The following is a 14,400-nucleotide window of genomic DNA, read 5'->3' as shown; positions in this document are numbered from 1 at the left end:
AAAATGTGGGGAAAAAATAGACATAAACAAAAATATTTCACAATTAATAAATACTGTATGTGCAATTAATCACTAAATGGTTCAATAACATTATTCTGAAAGTAAAATATTCTATGTAGAGTTTCTGAGTTTGTTATCAGCACAAGCTGTTGTAAATCCTGCCCACTTCTTTGCATTGTCAGCACATGCTTCAGTGCTCTGAGAGTGTTTATAGTGCTGTGAGTTTAACACTTCATGACTGAGAGCAGAACACAACACAATCTTCATCATCACACAAGACTAAACTACAGCAATGAACACAATCTACATCTTCATCTGGACTTTCTGTCTGTGCATTGAAGGTAAATGTTTCAAGAAAATGTTAAATTGAATATTATAATATCATCAACAGTGAATGCTGCTTTTCTAACTCTCACTGTTTCTATCAGGTTTCAGTGGACAGGTGACTGTGACTCAGACTCCTTCTGTTAAAACGGTTCAAACTGGTGAATCAGTCTCTATAAACTGCAAAACAAACACAGCAGTGAGCAATAACTGTCCAGGTTCATATACTTGTATGGCCTGGTACTCACAGAAACCTGGAGAAGCTCCTAAACTCCTCATATATTATGCAACAAGCCGTAATACAGGAACTCCATCTAGATTCAGTGGCAGTGGATCCAGAACTGATTTTACCCTGACCATCAGTGGAGTCCAGACTGAAGATACAGGAGATTATTACTGTCAGAGTTATCACAATAGCTATGTGTTCACACAGTGATAAAGAGTCGTACAAAAACCTCTGTCAGTCAGACGTCACAGTGACTGCACTGATACAGCTGAGAGAAACTGCAGCTGCTGATGGATGTAGCGACAATGGGTATGAACCAAACGCAGACTAATCTTCTTCCAGAAGATTAATTCAAACTTTCCACTTCCTGCCGAACAAAGAGGAAGATTTGGTCAGGACTTTTGCATCCTCATCCATCTTGTCACAGGATCCAGGCGCCAACCAGTCGGGCTATTTAAAAGAGCCCCCAGCACTAACACATAACTGGTCAATGACTAGCTTTGTTGCCAAATTACTGATTGGTTAAGAGAAAGACAGAGACCAAGGCATCACACAAGTGTCTCACATCCCAGGGCCATAACTCACCCAGGCTCCAGAGAGTCTGTAACCAACGACTTTTATTGGTCAACTTCGATAGTTTGCAAGACGGATCGATACCAGCAGATGTTGTTTTCCCCCACAACATTCCTGACCCCTTCCCCGTTGGGACCTCTGAACGAACAAACAGAGTCCGTTTCTCTCTAAACCAGAAAACTGAGTTTTTTTCCTACAGTATACATAAAACTCATTCAAGAACAATTTTCAATGGACTTACAATCAAACATCATGCAACTACATAACTCTATTTTGTGTCTGCAACTTATATGTGTGTTTAATATGCTTAGATACCATATAACTCATGTAATGTTATAACTGTTAGATGTTTGAATGAAAGTGTGTTGTGTTTCATATCAGTATGATCCTATGCTCTTGATTCAAAAGATGGCTTGATTGAAATCTGTGTAAAATGTTTCGTATTCTTATAATACTGATCATGTCTAAACTGTGGCATCTGTTCTCTCTGTTAGTAAGGAAACCCCCCAGATAAGATAATTTACGATCCGAACTGAGAAGAATGCCACCTCCTAAATTTAGCCAGTGTCTAATTGGCCAGAACTCATCCTGGAGGTTGGAAAACTTTGAGTTTAAATTCTTAGACCCGAAACAAAGTTCGCTCTCTTATCTCTTCGCTCTGCTCTCTAACTCTAGCTCTCTGGGTTCACCCCCAAGAAACGCTCTGCTACCACTCTCAAGATAGATGGGCAGAAAAAGGATGAAGATCTCAATCAGACGAGTAACCATGTAAACGCAGAGACAAAGAACCCAAATTAAGATCAGAAGAACGGGTTCAACAGCTTTATTCAAGCCATCTTACTACTCTCGTCTAAGTTGTCTTTTCTTTCCTAAGTTTTCCTTTATTTTCCGTTGTGAGTCTCGGTTCTAAGTGAAGTTTTGCGACAAGATTTCGAGCCACGTGTCTTCTGCAAAGCCAGCTTCAAACAAAGACTTTCATTCCGCCAGCACACCACGTGACTGGCCGCCCCAGACCCAGGCACAAGGACACCAGCCAACGAACGGACCGGGAAAACTCCTTTGACGCTCAACAAAAGGGAATCCCCAAAAGCAAAGACCAGCAAGTATACCTCCAGACTAAAACTGAACTGGTGTATTAATATACATTTAATAACCTGTCTAAGAAACGATAGAAGGGTTAAATTAATTATTTAAGGTTTGTTCCAGGTCATGCCTTATAAGTGCAGAAACTTGTGATTTCATCATCTCACTCTTAAACTCACTCTTAAAACTTAATCTTTCTGCAACTCGTATGAATGTGTGTGTGTGTGTTTGTGTTAGATATTAGCTTTTATGTTAGTATATAATCAATAAAGTATTGTTTGTATTTGAACAAAGAGATTACTTGTGTTTGCTTAATACATTTTATTGTCTTGAACTTCGATCTAAGTTACCTATATATGCTTTTACCCGTGATTATTTCTTAATTTATTGTTAGCTGGGGATTAATTCTTTCTTGGCCAGGAAGATATTATATTTCCTAGAGTTAATACTTGTTTATGCTTTCTGTTCATGGGATGAACTGATAAAATGATCATACTATTGATTCTGCTACAGTAAATTCTGAAGATAATTAAAAATAATTAAATTATTAATTATTGATCATAATTCGTTATGAATAATAATTAATTAGATTTATACGTGGGCGTATAAACGCTGCATGGAGGATCACAAACTACACAATATCAATACAATACCTTTCACAAACTTTATTAATTTATTATGATGTAAGTAAACATGTAACACAATCGTATATCTCTTTCTAAACTGGTTCGGAACTGGTGCTGGTTCAACTTGCGAACCTTCTCAGAACCTGTTTGTTTTTCCACTGACTAGAGAGCCCAGCGAACGACGTCGTTACGTCTCTGTGTACATTGCGATACGTCTTAGCTTTCCCAACTTCAAGCATAACAATTACAATTTTGGACTACATCGTCTTTCTGCAAATGTTTCTCCTGGCTTTGCGATCCTATATTGGGGTCAGAAGAAGATGTTTAGAACACATTTGTGCTGCTCGTCTGGATTACTATAGACGGAGGTTACGTTCGAGAAGAAGTTCGCCAATAACCCCGCCCCCAGCCCCCGATGTAAGCATGACGTGGTAAAAGAACGGTTCTAGTCCAGCAAAGAGTTGGTGCCGCTTTGGAACCAATTTTCCTGGCCGAGAACCGGTTCTTTGACTGTCGAAACACAAAGAACTGGTTCGCGAGTAGGCACCGGCTCCGAACCGACACCAGCACTGCCTTGGTGGAAAAGGAGTATCTGTCAGCGAGAGAGTTCCCTTTCGTAAAGGGAACTCCCACTGCATCGATACTCTATACTTTGGGGAATGCCTTCGGCATGAAGCATCTGAAGTCAACTATGGAACTATTCCAATCTCGATTGGTGTAGCGTCATTGCGTCACTCGTGACGCCGCATTTGACGGTGATCCGGAAGCTATAAAAGGGTCACAGGAACCAGGAAATGTTAGCTTCTGATTGGTCAAAGCAAGTCGTTGTCAAGGGGCGCGAAAAGTGTGGCAGAGGGATGCAGCGTCTCGTTCCCCACTCAGGGAACGAGGGTTACAATAGTAACCCGAGACGTTCCCTTTCGTAAAGGGAACTCCCACTGCATCGATACTCGATACTTTGGGGAACGAATACCCACGCTGCCACACTGAGAGAAAAACGCCCTGGTGTAAAGCATCTGGCACACTCACGGACGATAGGAATAAGTAGAGGGCAGATCCAAACTAGCTTGTCATAAGATTTGGTGTAAGAAGGGGAGGTCTGGAGCCGGAGGCTCGACTGAATGGATGGGAACCCCAGACAGTAGAAAGTATTAGATAAGAGGTGAAGGCAAAAGTGCATATGAGTGGTTTCTGTAGATAACCAACTGTCTAACTGATAAAGGGAAATAGCTCCTAACCCTTGATACATAACTAGATGGATTGACTCCTGCCAGCCTGAGGCCTAACATAGGAACCTCCAAGGCTATGACCTTCAAATAATGAGTTTATTGAATATTAGAGCCAAAGTCATTAGAAAGTGTCAACCATGAAAATATAAAAGGTATTTTCTCCACAGTCAAGCATGTTTTCATATTCAAGGTCTGTTCTAAAAGTATCTGGACTGGTTATGAATCTCCACACAAGATCATGAAACGTGAACAAGCTCTAATATGTCTCCATCTTTAACCCCCTGAGGTCTACGGTATCGCCGGCGATACCAGCTCGCTTTTTTTTTTATCAGTGTAAAATAAACTCATAAATACTCTGTTGACTTTGATTTTTCATAGGAGTTTCGTACATCAATCGATTCTGTTAAATGTGTATTATTTTTGTGTATACTCATAATAAAAACAAAGTGTTGAGCTTTTCGCCAAATAAAGAAAAATAAACACGAAGCGAGTTCTGCCTTCTCTCTGTCAGTGAAGTCCATTCTGAAACGCGTCCGAAAATGAACAATAACTCACCGAATACTTCTCACACAGACACGTGAGATATGTCTTTATGAAGCTTGAAATCTCTTCTTTTAAATGAAGTAATTTATATAAAAAACAAATGTTTTCAACTCATGTAATCCGTTTGAAAGCAAGGAGAGGTACCGTTTTTCCTTCTGCCTCATTATCTCTATAATGAGTTGAGGCCGCCCCGCCCCCGGCGCTATTCAAATGGTAAATAGTTTAGGTGATCTAGTATGCATCGCATACGCCCCCCGATCAATGCCATAAAAACACAGTTTCTTCATCAGACTTACTGATAGTTCATCGCGTTTTGAGTATGGCACGCTTCTCCAGTAAAGACGCCCTTCAGATGATTCTGGACAGCGAGGAAGTTGTTTCCTCAGAGGAAGATTGTAACAGACGACGAACGGCAGCATTTTGAAGAGCGAATTCCGCCGAGGACACAATGTCGGAGTAAGTTTTACTTAAAAGTCTTTTGTCTTTTATTTTTCGTGTTCGCATTTATGAGGAAAAAACAATATTACGTGACAGTTCTCCATTATGGACGCGAGCGCTCTGAAAGCCACTAAAAGACTTTCAAACTTTCACAGAGACCTCAAAACAGAAACTACAAATCCTTTCTTTAAAACGAATTTCGTTTTGTATCAATTGTATCTTAATTTTAATAATTTTTTCATTAACAAATTTCCTGGATTTAAAGTAAATATAAGCTATAGCAATCACAACATAAGGTGCTTGAACTGGAGATCATCATTAACCAGACCGTAGCCTACTCGCCTCACATGTCTAAAAAATGTGAAATATATTTACAGAAAGCTGGTTCTAAACAAAACCATCCAAAACAAAAAACTATGTAGCCTAATAAATGTGCATTTCTCCGGTGCGTTCACTAGCCTACTGCGAAGATCGCGAGTCAATAGCCTATCGTCAACTTCATCTTTGCCAGAAGTTAAATTTAAATTGCGTGTGTGAATGAATGATGATGTTTTAGCAAACTGTATTGCTATACTGAGGAAAGGAAAATTCGACTGAAATATGTTGAAATAAAATGTAGGCTATTTGTATAAGCAACGTATTAAACTGCAAATTAACAATATGCCCTAATATTTCATGAAAACAACGTTACAGTCAGGCGAAATATGAAAGACAACATCTTGTTGACTAGATTTGGGTACAGTTTTTACTGTAGAATATACTGCCACGTCAAATAAGCTTTTGTTTAGCAATTTCTATATCTATTTTTGTCAAAAATAAAGTCATCAATTAAGATGTTAGCTGTTCCAATGTTGACTATATTCAAACTAATGAATACATAGATAAAATGTAGGCCTATAATCTTTTTTTTTTTTACAAAGAAAGAGTACACTTGAAATATTGTTGAAATTGTAATTATTGTTGTAATTGTAACCTTTTTAATAAAATAGCAAAACATATTTACAAGATAGATGTAAGCAAAATCTTAAATGGTCAATATAAGTCTTCTTCTAAATATATCTTTTGTCCTTGCATTGTGGGTCAGTCACTGTGTCACACCTGAGTGAATGGCTCATCATTATGCAGAGTGGGTGGGACATTGTATTCTCAGGTGTAAACCACTCCTCGTTCACGCCCCCCTCGCATATTGGCTTTCCAAGCAAAACCTGTTTTACATCAATTTAAATCAATGTATGGTTTTATGTGAACGATAAAGCAAGACTATTTTCACATAATTTTGAAGAAAAAACTATAGGCGACGACATCCATTAGTCAAAAGTCTTATTGACACATATTTACTATGTGTTTTGTGGCCTTATTTCAGAAATTTTAGTTTTTAGTTTTTTCAATATCCACGCATAAACATTATTCTCTCAAAAATGAAAACATGTACATACACGTGGCTCACATATTATGGTAGCCCTGTTTGTGCTTTATAGAGTGAATTTACACCTTTGCCATTAATATGTTTATAAGCAACTGAAAAAAGCACAAATGTCAGGGCATGTCAGAACATCTCAATGACCCCAAAAACCCCTCAGACCTCAGAGGGTTAACAGCCTGTTTCTTCTCCATTTGATGATTTCAGACACACATGAGGCTTCATGATAGATGGAGTGACACCATGAACTCTGATTAGAGATTCACAATCAGTCCTGATACTTTCTGAACAGACTCATGATTCATGATCTTACTTTAGTGATGGCGGTTCATCTAGTGGAAGTGTAGCAGTGATGATGGTCACATGACTGAATATGGACACAGAGATGGACGTTCATCTGCACATCCTCAGTGTCTCAGGAGTCACAATAAAAATACAAAATAAAGTCACGATTCTGTAACTCTAGTGTATATTAGTTTGTTATCAGCACAAGCTGTTGTAAATCCTGCCCACTTCTTTGCATTGTCAGCACATGCTTCAGTGCTCTGAGAGTGTTTATAGTGCTGTGAGTTTAACACTTCATGACTGAGAGCAGAACACAATCTTCATCATCACACAAGACTAAACTACAGCAATGAACACAATCAACATCTTCATCTGGACTCTCTGTCTGTGCATTGAAGGTAAATGTTTCAAGAAAATGTTCAATTGAATATTATAATATCATCAACAGTGAATGTTACACAGTCATGCTGCTTTTCTAACTCTCACTATTTCTATCAGGTTTCAGTGGACAGGTGACTGTGACTCAGACTCCTTCTGTAAAAACGGTTCAAACTGGTGAATCAGTCTCTATAAACTGCAAAACAAACACAGTAGTGAGCGATTACTGTACAGGTTCATATACTTGTATGGCCTGGTACTCACAGAAACCTGGAGAAGCTCCTAAACTCCTGATTCAGTCTGCGACAAGACCTTATACTGGAACTCCATCTAGATTCAGTGGCAGTGGATCCAGAACTGATTTTACTCTGACCATCAGTGGAGTCCAGACTGAAGATACAGGAGATTATTACTGTCAGAGTGAACACTGGATCAACAGTAAAGGAGTGTTCACACAGTGATAAAGAGTCGTACAAAAACCTCTGTCAGTCAGACGTCACAGTGACTGCACTGATACAGCTGAGAGAAACTGCAGCTGCTGATGGAGGATCACAAACTACACAATATCAAACCTTTCACACACTTTAGTTATTTATTATGATGTAAGTAAACATATAACATATAATCTTATATCCATTACTAAAATGGACCAAACATTTTGAGAAAATATGAGTGGTGTTTGTCCCTGTAAAACTTTCCACTGTAATGTAATCTAACTGCAGGAAAGTCAATCACTTTAATTGCATTTATGAGCTGTTAAGTCATTATTACAAGAAAGTTTCTCATTATTATGAGATGTTAAGTCATTATGAGAAACATTCTCAATATAATGAGAAACTAAGTCATAATTATGATAAAGTTTCTCATTATTATGACTTAAAGAATCCTATTTTTTTACTCAACCATGGCGGAAACGTGCTTCAATACTTCACTGTAGATACAACTGTATATTTATGTCACTTTAACATAGTGATCACTCGAATATACAGCTACAAATGATCTCACTAAAAACCCGTCAGTCATGAATGATCACGTCTGATTGCTGATCTCTGATTGGCTAAAAGTGTGTTCTCGTCAGCGACGTCATCACCAACACCAGTCGACTCTGCGGTGGGCCGGTGTATTTATACATAATGATGAATGATTTTATGGACTACATGCACACTTGAGTTTTGTTTATTAATCAATTAATCTATAAAATGTAGGTGTTTGAAAACCAACAAACCAATTATTACCAAATCTGGCAGCACTGGCTTCATCCTTCATGTCATTACGATGATCTCTTTTTAAATATTAGATGTTTATTGACACATTTTTATAATAAAAAAGGAGTTGTAGTTAAAAGTGTCTAATTGGTCTGATTATCAAGCTCTCCATAAAACAAACAAAACAAGCCCTTCAATTTAATAAACTAACACATATTATAAAGACATTTCATATTTACTGGTATTAGATGATTTGGTAATTGCATTGAATAAAAACTGATAAAATAAAAATTGAAAATAAAAATGTTAACTTTCAATAAAAACTGTTTTCATGCTGAGTTTTCTCTGTTCTGACCAGCGTGTGAGAGCCTCGAAACAGTGAGTCATTTTGCAAAGCAATTTGTTCAATGGTTTCTGAAAGCTTTGTTTTAGAAACAGGAAAGTTATCAATGATGCACACAGAGTTCAATTTGGCTGTAAAGCTGCTCTAAAAAGAAAAGTGTCATTGTTCAGCTGAATTCAGTTCAGTGTTGATTCAGTTCTGTTCAATAACTGTATAAAGTATATCAATTATAAAAATAGTTCATTTTCATTATTAAAGCTGCAGTCGGCAAGTCTGGCAGATTGGTTGACTTAGCCAAAATTTTGAATGTTTACAACTCTCATGCCCCTCCCCACTACCAACGAGCACCCGCCCATAGACGTCGTGTTCGTCAGTGCATGTGTACCTGATTTTCTGTGAACGCGCACGTCTCTTCAGCATCGATCATCACCATGGACTCGGAGGTAGGGTGCCCTGACTAATCTATCCATAGATAGCAATAACAGAGGAATTGGTTAATCTCTCCGCCATCACGCTTCGTACAATCAGGCGAACTTCAGGCGTGTCCTGTGCATGTGATATTGTAATGTGCGCGAGCTGTGAGGGAGAGGGGATCTGTGATCGTGGCGTGTGCACGACATGTGATTGACAGTCAGATCTCACACCCCCCTCCGCTGATTGGACCTGATGATCTGGGAGCGGTGGATTTTTGCAAAACAAATAACACGCTCCAGGTGGAGTTAGAAGCTCGTTTTTTTTTCTAAAACCACTTTATTTATGTTGTTCTGTCGGATTATAGTGTCGATTTCACTGAATATGATCAAAAAAATGTTGCCGACGGCAGCTTTAAGCAGCTCTGCAGAAAACCGTGATGTCATCGTCCAGCTCAGTTCAGTTCTCATATAATGGTGTCAATGCAGGAGATCATGAATATTAAGAAGAAGTGTCCTCAACTAAGCAAGCCAGAGGCGACAGTGGCAAGAACCCAAACTCCACCAGTGACAGAATGAAGAAAGAAAAACAGGCTCCGTCGGGGTCAGTTCTCCTCTGGCCAAACAACGAACATGGTGTGTGTTCGCTTCAGGCCGCTTCACAAGTCAGACTGTGGACTGATATCATTCAGAGTATTTTATTCAGCTCCTGCTTGAAGATTGGAAAAGATTACATGAAGGTAAAAGAGTAGCAAAACTCGAGAGCATGTAGATGTGAATTTGAGAACTTGTACAATAAATATTTGTTCTTGAAAACCTGTTGAATGTTGAGATTTGCATTCGCAGGCAATAGTCACAAACCTGTATTCTGAATTTGAAGCTGCAGATAAATAGTCATAAATGTTAAAATGCCATTCACAGAAATACAATGATAAACACAATCATCTTAAAAAGAGACCGTATTATAGGCGTATTATCTCATCAACACTCGTACCTCCTCGACCGAATGGGTATTTCATCGCAAACATCTAGATATAAAAAAGAAAATTAAAAAATATATTTATCTTGACAATTAATCAAAGAACACTAGAACAATAAATTAATTAAATGAATTGCTAATTTTTTCAGCTGAATGATTCCTCTTGAAAACGATGGTCTGCGTCTGCAGGATCTTCCTCAGGATTTAACCGCCAAAACCTTTTTTTCATATGGCTGAGTTCCTTAATTCTAGTAGTGGCCCGCTTGTGACAAAGCAAACTCGGGCCGAAGGTAAATCCACACAGCTACACCGAGTATGGACCTGACACCAGTACAACTGCGTTCAGCCGAGGCTGGCCCACACAGAAAAAGCTGTCAGTCAGCCAGAAGTGTTTTGCACAGTCGGCACGGATCTGGCCCATTATCTGTTCACCGATGCCGACAGTGAGCCAACAGTGACGCATTTCAGCCGGAATCAGCCCAGCTGTGCTTGCTATCTGCAACATTGTTTAGTGTTTTGGATTGATAAAAGACCGTTCAGTTATCTTAGGCCTGGGACACACAAGACAATTTTCAAATCTTAATTCAAAACGGCGGGAGATCACAGACATAAGGGCAGTTTCAACCGATTTTGATCATTATAATAATAGGCGGAGCATTTGTTAGGCTGGGCCATCCCTGGCCACAGCCACGGCTCAAAATACTGTACTACATTATTTTTAGAGTCTCATTGCGCTAATACTGTCAAATACACACAATGTTTACATAAATATTTGGTTATGTCTAACGTAAAACAAACATTTGAGAGAAAATCTTTTGCTTGTGTCATATGCATGTAATGTTGCCATATTACAGATTGTATTTTTATTAATGTTATAATATTGTTTGTATTTTATTTGAGTGTTTGCTAAGAATATCTTGCTTATTTTAAATGTGGATGAAACATTAAAAGATTAATAGCTGATGTTGGGAATTTATTAATTGTATAAGTAAAGATTTGACTGATAAGATCAGAAAAATATAGATCATTTGAAAAAATAATCAATATGGTATTTTGACTAGTTAAAATAAAATAATTGATTGATTTATGGACAAAAATAATTGTTAAATGTAGACTGTATATATTAAATGGATGCATGTAGTTCTTGTTTTTCTTGAAAAGGTTATATTGTTATGTATTAAGAAATATGTAGTTCGTTACCCTTACTGACTGTTAATAATTTGTGATATATAAACAAAAAAAACAGCCAGTAATTAAGTAAATATAATTATATATATCATAAAGTAGGACATCTATGTCCTATACAAATTAATGACTCGTTTGTCACAAAATGAGTTATGATATTTTGCTTTTGCTTGGTAGTAAAACTGTATTAATGTGTAAGTGTGTTGTTGTCATATGGAACTAAGTACTTTGTTGTCTGTTTTGGAATTTTTAGGTTAATGTCTCGGTGAAGATTCTTCAACTGACTGAAGACCAAGTGTGTGTCACAAGATCCCATCAGGAGATGCAGAAAATATCTTATGATGTGGCAGACAAAACACATGGTATCGCTTTGTGTGTTTGTGTGTATGGGGCGGCGACATTTAGCACAATGGAAAATGCTATTACTTGACAAATGTGTCCGTGAGGCAGTTCGGTGGAGAAACGTCCATTTCCACTACAGCACAGTCTAAAGTAACTCTGCTAGATGTTGATATGGAGGTACATGGCATTGTAAACAACGTGAAGGTCTTTGAAGGGCAGCTTGTCACCGCAGAGGTGAAATGGAGTACATGTGTCCAAAGCGACATGTTTTGCCAAATGTTAACCTTGACACTGCAATAATAAGATGTCAACAGTGTGCGGTGTTGTTGCAGTTTTGTGTGCAAAAGTGACTATCGAAGATTTTACTGGGAAAATGACTGAATTTCTCATTGATGATTATGTGCTGCGCCAACTTCTAAATGTAGGATCTGAAAGGTTCTTTGACACGGATGTTCTGGTGTCCAAGCTGCTTGTGGAGGACAGAATCCAGTTAAAGGGCAGAGGAAACCGCATTACTGCAGCAGCATTTTTGCCTCCATGTTCTCAGTCTACCCATACACAAAAGACATATATTTTCAGAGTATATTTTGGAATATATGCAAATATTTGAAATTGGCCCAATAAATATATTTCACACTTAACATCATATATTTTTGTTATATTTCAGAATATATTTCAATGTATTTGGAATATATGCCACATATATTTTTGACACTTTTGGGGACCCATACAGAAAAAAATACATTGAAATATATTCTGAAATATAACAAAAATATATGATTGGGCCAATTTCAAATATTTACATTTACATTTACATTTAGTCATTTAGCAGACGCCCTTATCCAAAGCGACTTACAAATTAGGACTAAGTTCAGCGAGTCATCATAAAGAGGCAAAAGCAACAACAACGCAGGAAGTGCTCAAAATACGAAGTTCAGGTATTATTCAGAGTAGCATAATAGTATAAATATTTGCATATATTCCAAAATATACTCTGAAAATATATTTCAAATATATATCATTTGTGTATGTGTACTAACGAGATGGATCGGGCAACAGATTCAGGCCCGACTGCAAGCTGCAGCACCCCTCAGGAGTTTGTTGATGATCTCATGCTTGAGGAGTGTTTCAGGAGTGAAACTGGTGAAGAGTTGGATAGTGTGAATGAAAAGGAGACTGAGAAGGTTGAAGTGGATGAAAAGGGCAACATGACTGATTGTAAGAGAAGTGAAGAGTCTGTTGAAGGAACTGTGGAAAAAGAGGTGGGAGCACGTCCAAAGCATGCCAAATGTGACCGCAGTTTGAGAAATCCAGGGAAGACTGGGAAGAAAAAAGTGATAAATTGTGTAAAAATCACAATCACAAAAAAATAAAAATGAAGTTGTTAATATTGCATGTTATTTGTTTTTTTAAAGTTTGGAATGCTAGTAAATATTTAGGAAAATTGAGATTAAGTAAAATGTGTCGTTCAGTGAGATTAGTGTTATAATGTGTTAAAATAGTTGGTTAAGTTTGTTAAAGATAAGTAGTAGTTTAGGGACAAAAATAGTATAAAAGTTTAATATGGATAGTTTTAACATTGATTCTGGGTAGTGTAGTGCTGACAGGACGATGACAGACGGTGAATGTGACATTAATATGTAGGAATTTGTGGAAGTTTAATATAATGATAATGTGACGTTAATTTAAGTTTTTATAATTAATCGTAGTATTATATTTATTGCAGTTAATTGTGAAATTGCATTTTTAGTTTTTAGTTTTTAGTTTAAATGGATGTTCATTTATGATTGGTACATTTTATAAAGGAAGGTCAATAGTTAGATTTGATATTTAAATATATTATATACATATAAATATGTATGCTTTTTTGTTTGTTTTGTATTTATTTTAAACTTGCAAATAATTGTTCATTGTTGTTTTTGAAAATAAAAGTTTCAACCTTTGTTCTGTTTCATGTTTTGTCCAAATACCCGTGTGTATGTTAAGCTAGTAATTGTAGTATTTGTATATTAAACAATAATGCAACATTAAAGATTAAGTGGATAGTAGAAGGGAATGTTTGGTCAATATTACATTTATTTAAAGAGTTTCACAATAAGATATTTCTGCAGGCATTTATCTTTTTTATTTTGTGTAATTTTCTGTCAGTGGTGTTTAAGTGGTAATTTTATTAAAAATATTAGAATTTTAGAGTAATTGAAATAATGAATTAATTAATTGATGACCAAAATTACTATAGGATTTAATTTAAAATGTATGAATTTGTAGTTTGCATATATGAAGTTATAATCATCATATTTTACTTACTGTACACCTTTGCACAGCAGCAATTCTGCATGTTAAAAATACTATACAAATTATTAATTCAATATAAAATAATTTTTCATAAGTGTATAAATTAAATGTATCAGTATTTATTGGTATAGGGCTTTGTTGTTGGATTATTAATGGCTTAAACAAATATGGCATAAGTATGAAGTTTATATGTAATTGTAGGTTCAGCTTTCTAAATGGCAATGGCTTATTAACTATGTGGTTGACAAAACAAAATGTATTATGAAATCACATTTTAGTCTTTTTTTAAATGTAATATAATTATCTAAATGTTTTTCAAATAATGTTACACAAGAATATGTAATTTGACATTTTATTTATATTAAATTAGCATTTAAGATGCAACAGTGCTGATATGTAGTTGGTGTGAAGTTGTCAAAGTCCACTATAGTATACTATTAAACAGAGGCACTATTTTGGGACACAGGCATTTGTAGTGGTGTCCAAAAGTACACTGGATGTTATTAAGTCTACTCA

At 36.7% G+C, this 14,400-nt stretch overlaps 1 gene segment (V, D, J or C); it reads right to left on the bottom strand.

The window, feature by feature from the left end:
• Positions 1-14,400, bottom strand: part of LOC309490514 (Ig kappa chain V region Mem5-like) — a 243,030-nt gene that overhangs the window by 1,980 nt on the left and 226,650 nt on the right.

Source organism: Leuciscus leuciscus, assembly GCF_965113295.1.
Source record: "Leuciscus leuciscus genome assembly, chromosome: 25".
Lineage (NCBI taxonomy): Eukaryota > Metazoa > Chordata > Actinopteri > Cypriniformes > Leuciscidae > Leuciscus > Leuciscus leuciscus.
This window is presented reverse-complemented; position numbering and strand designations above follow the sequence as displayed.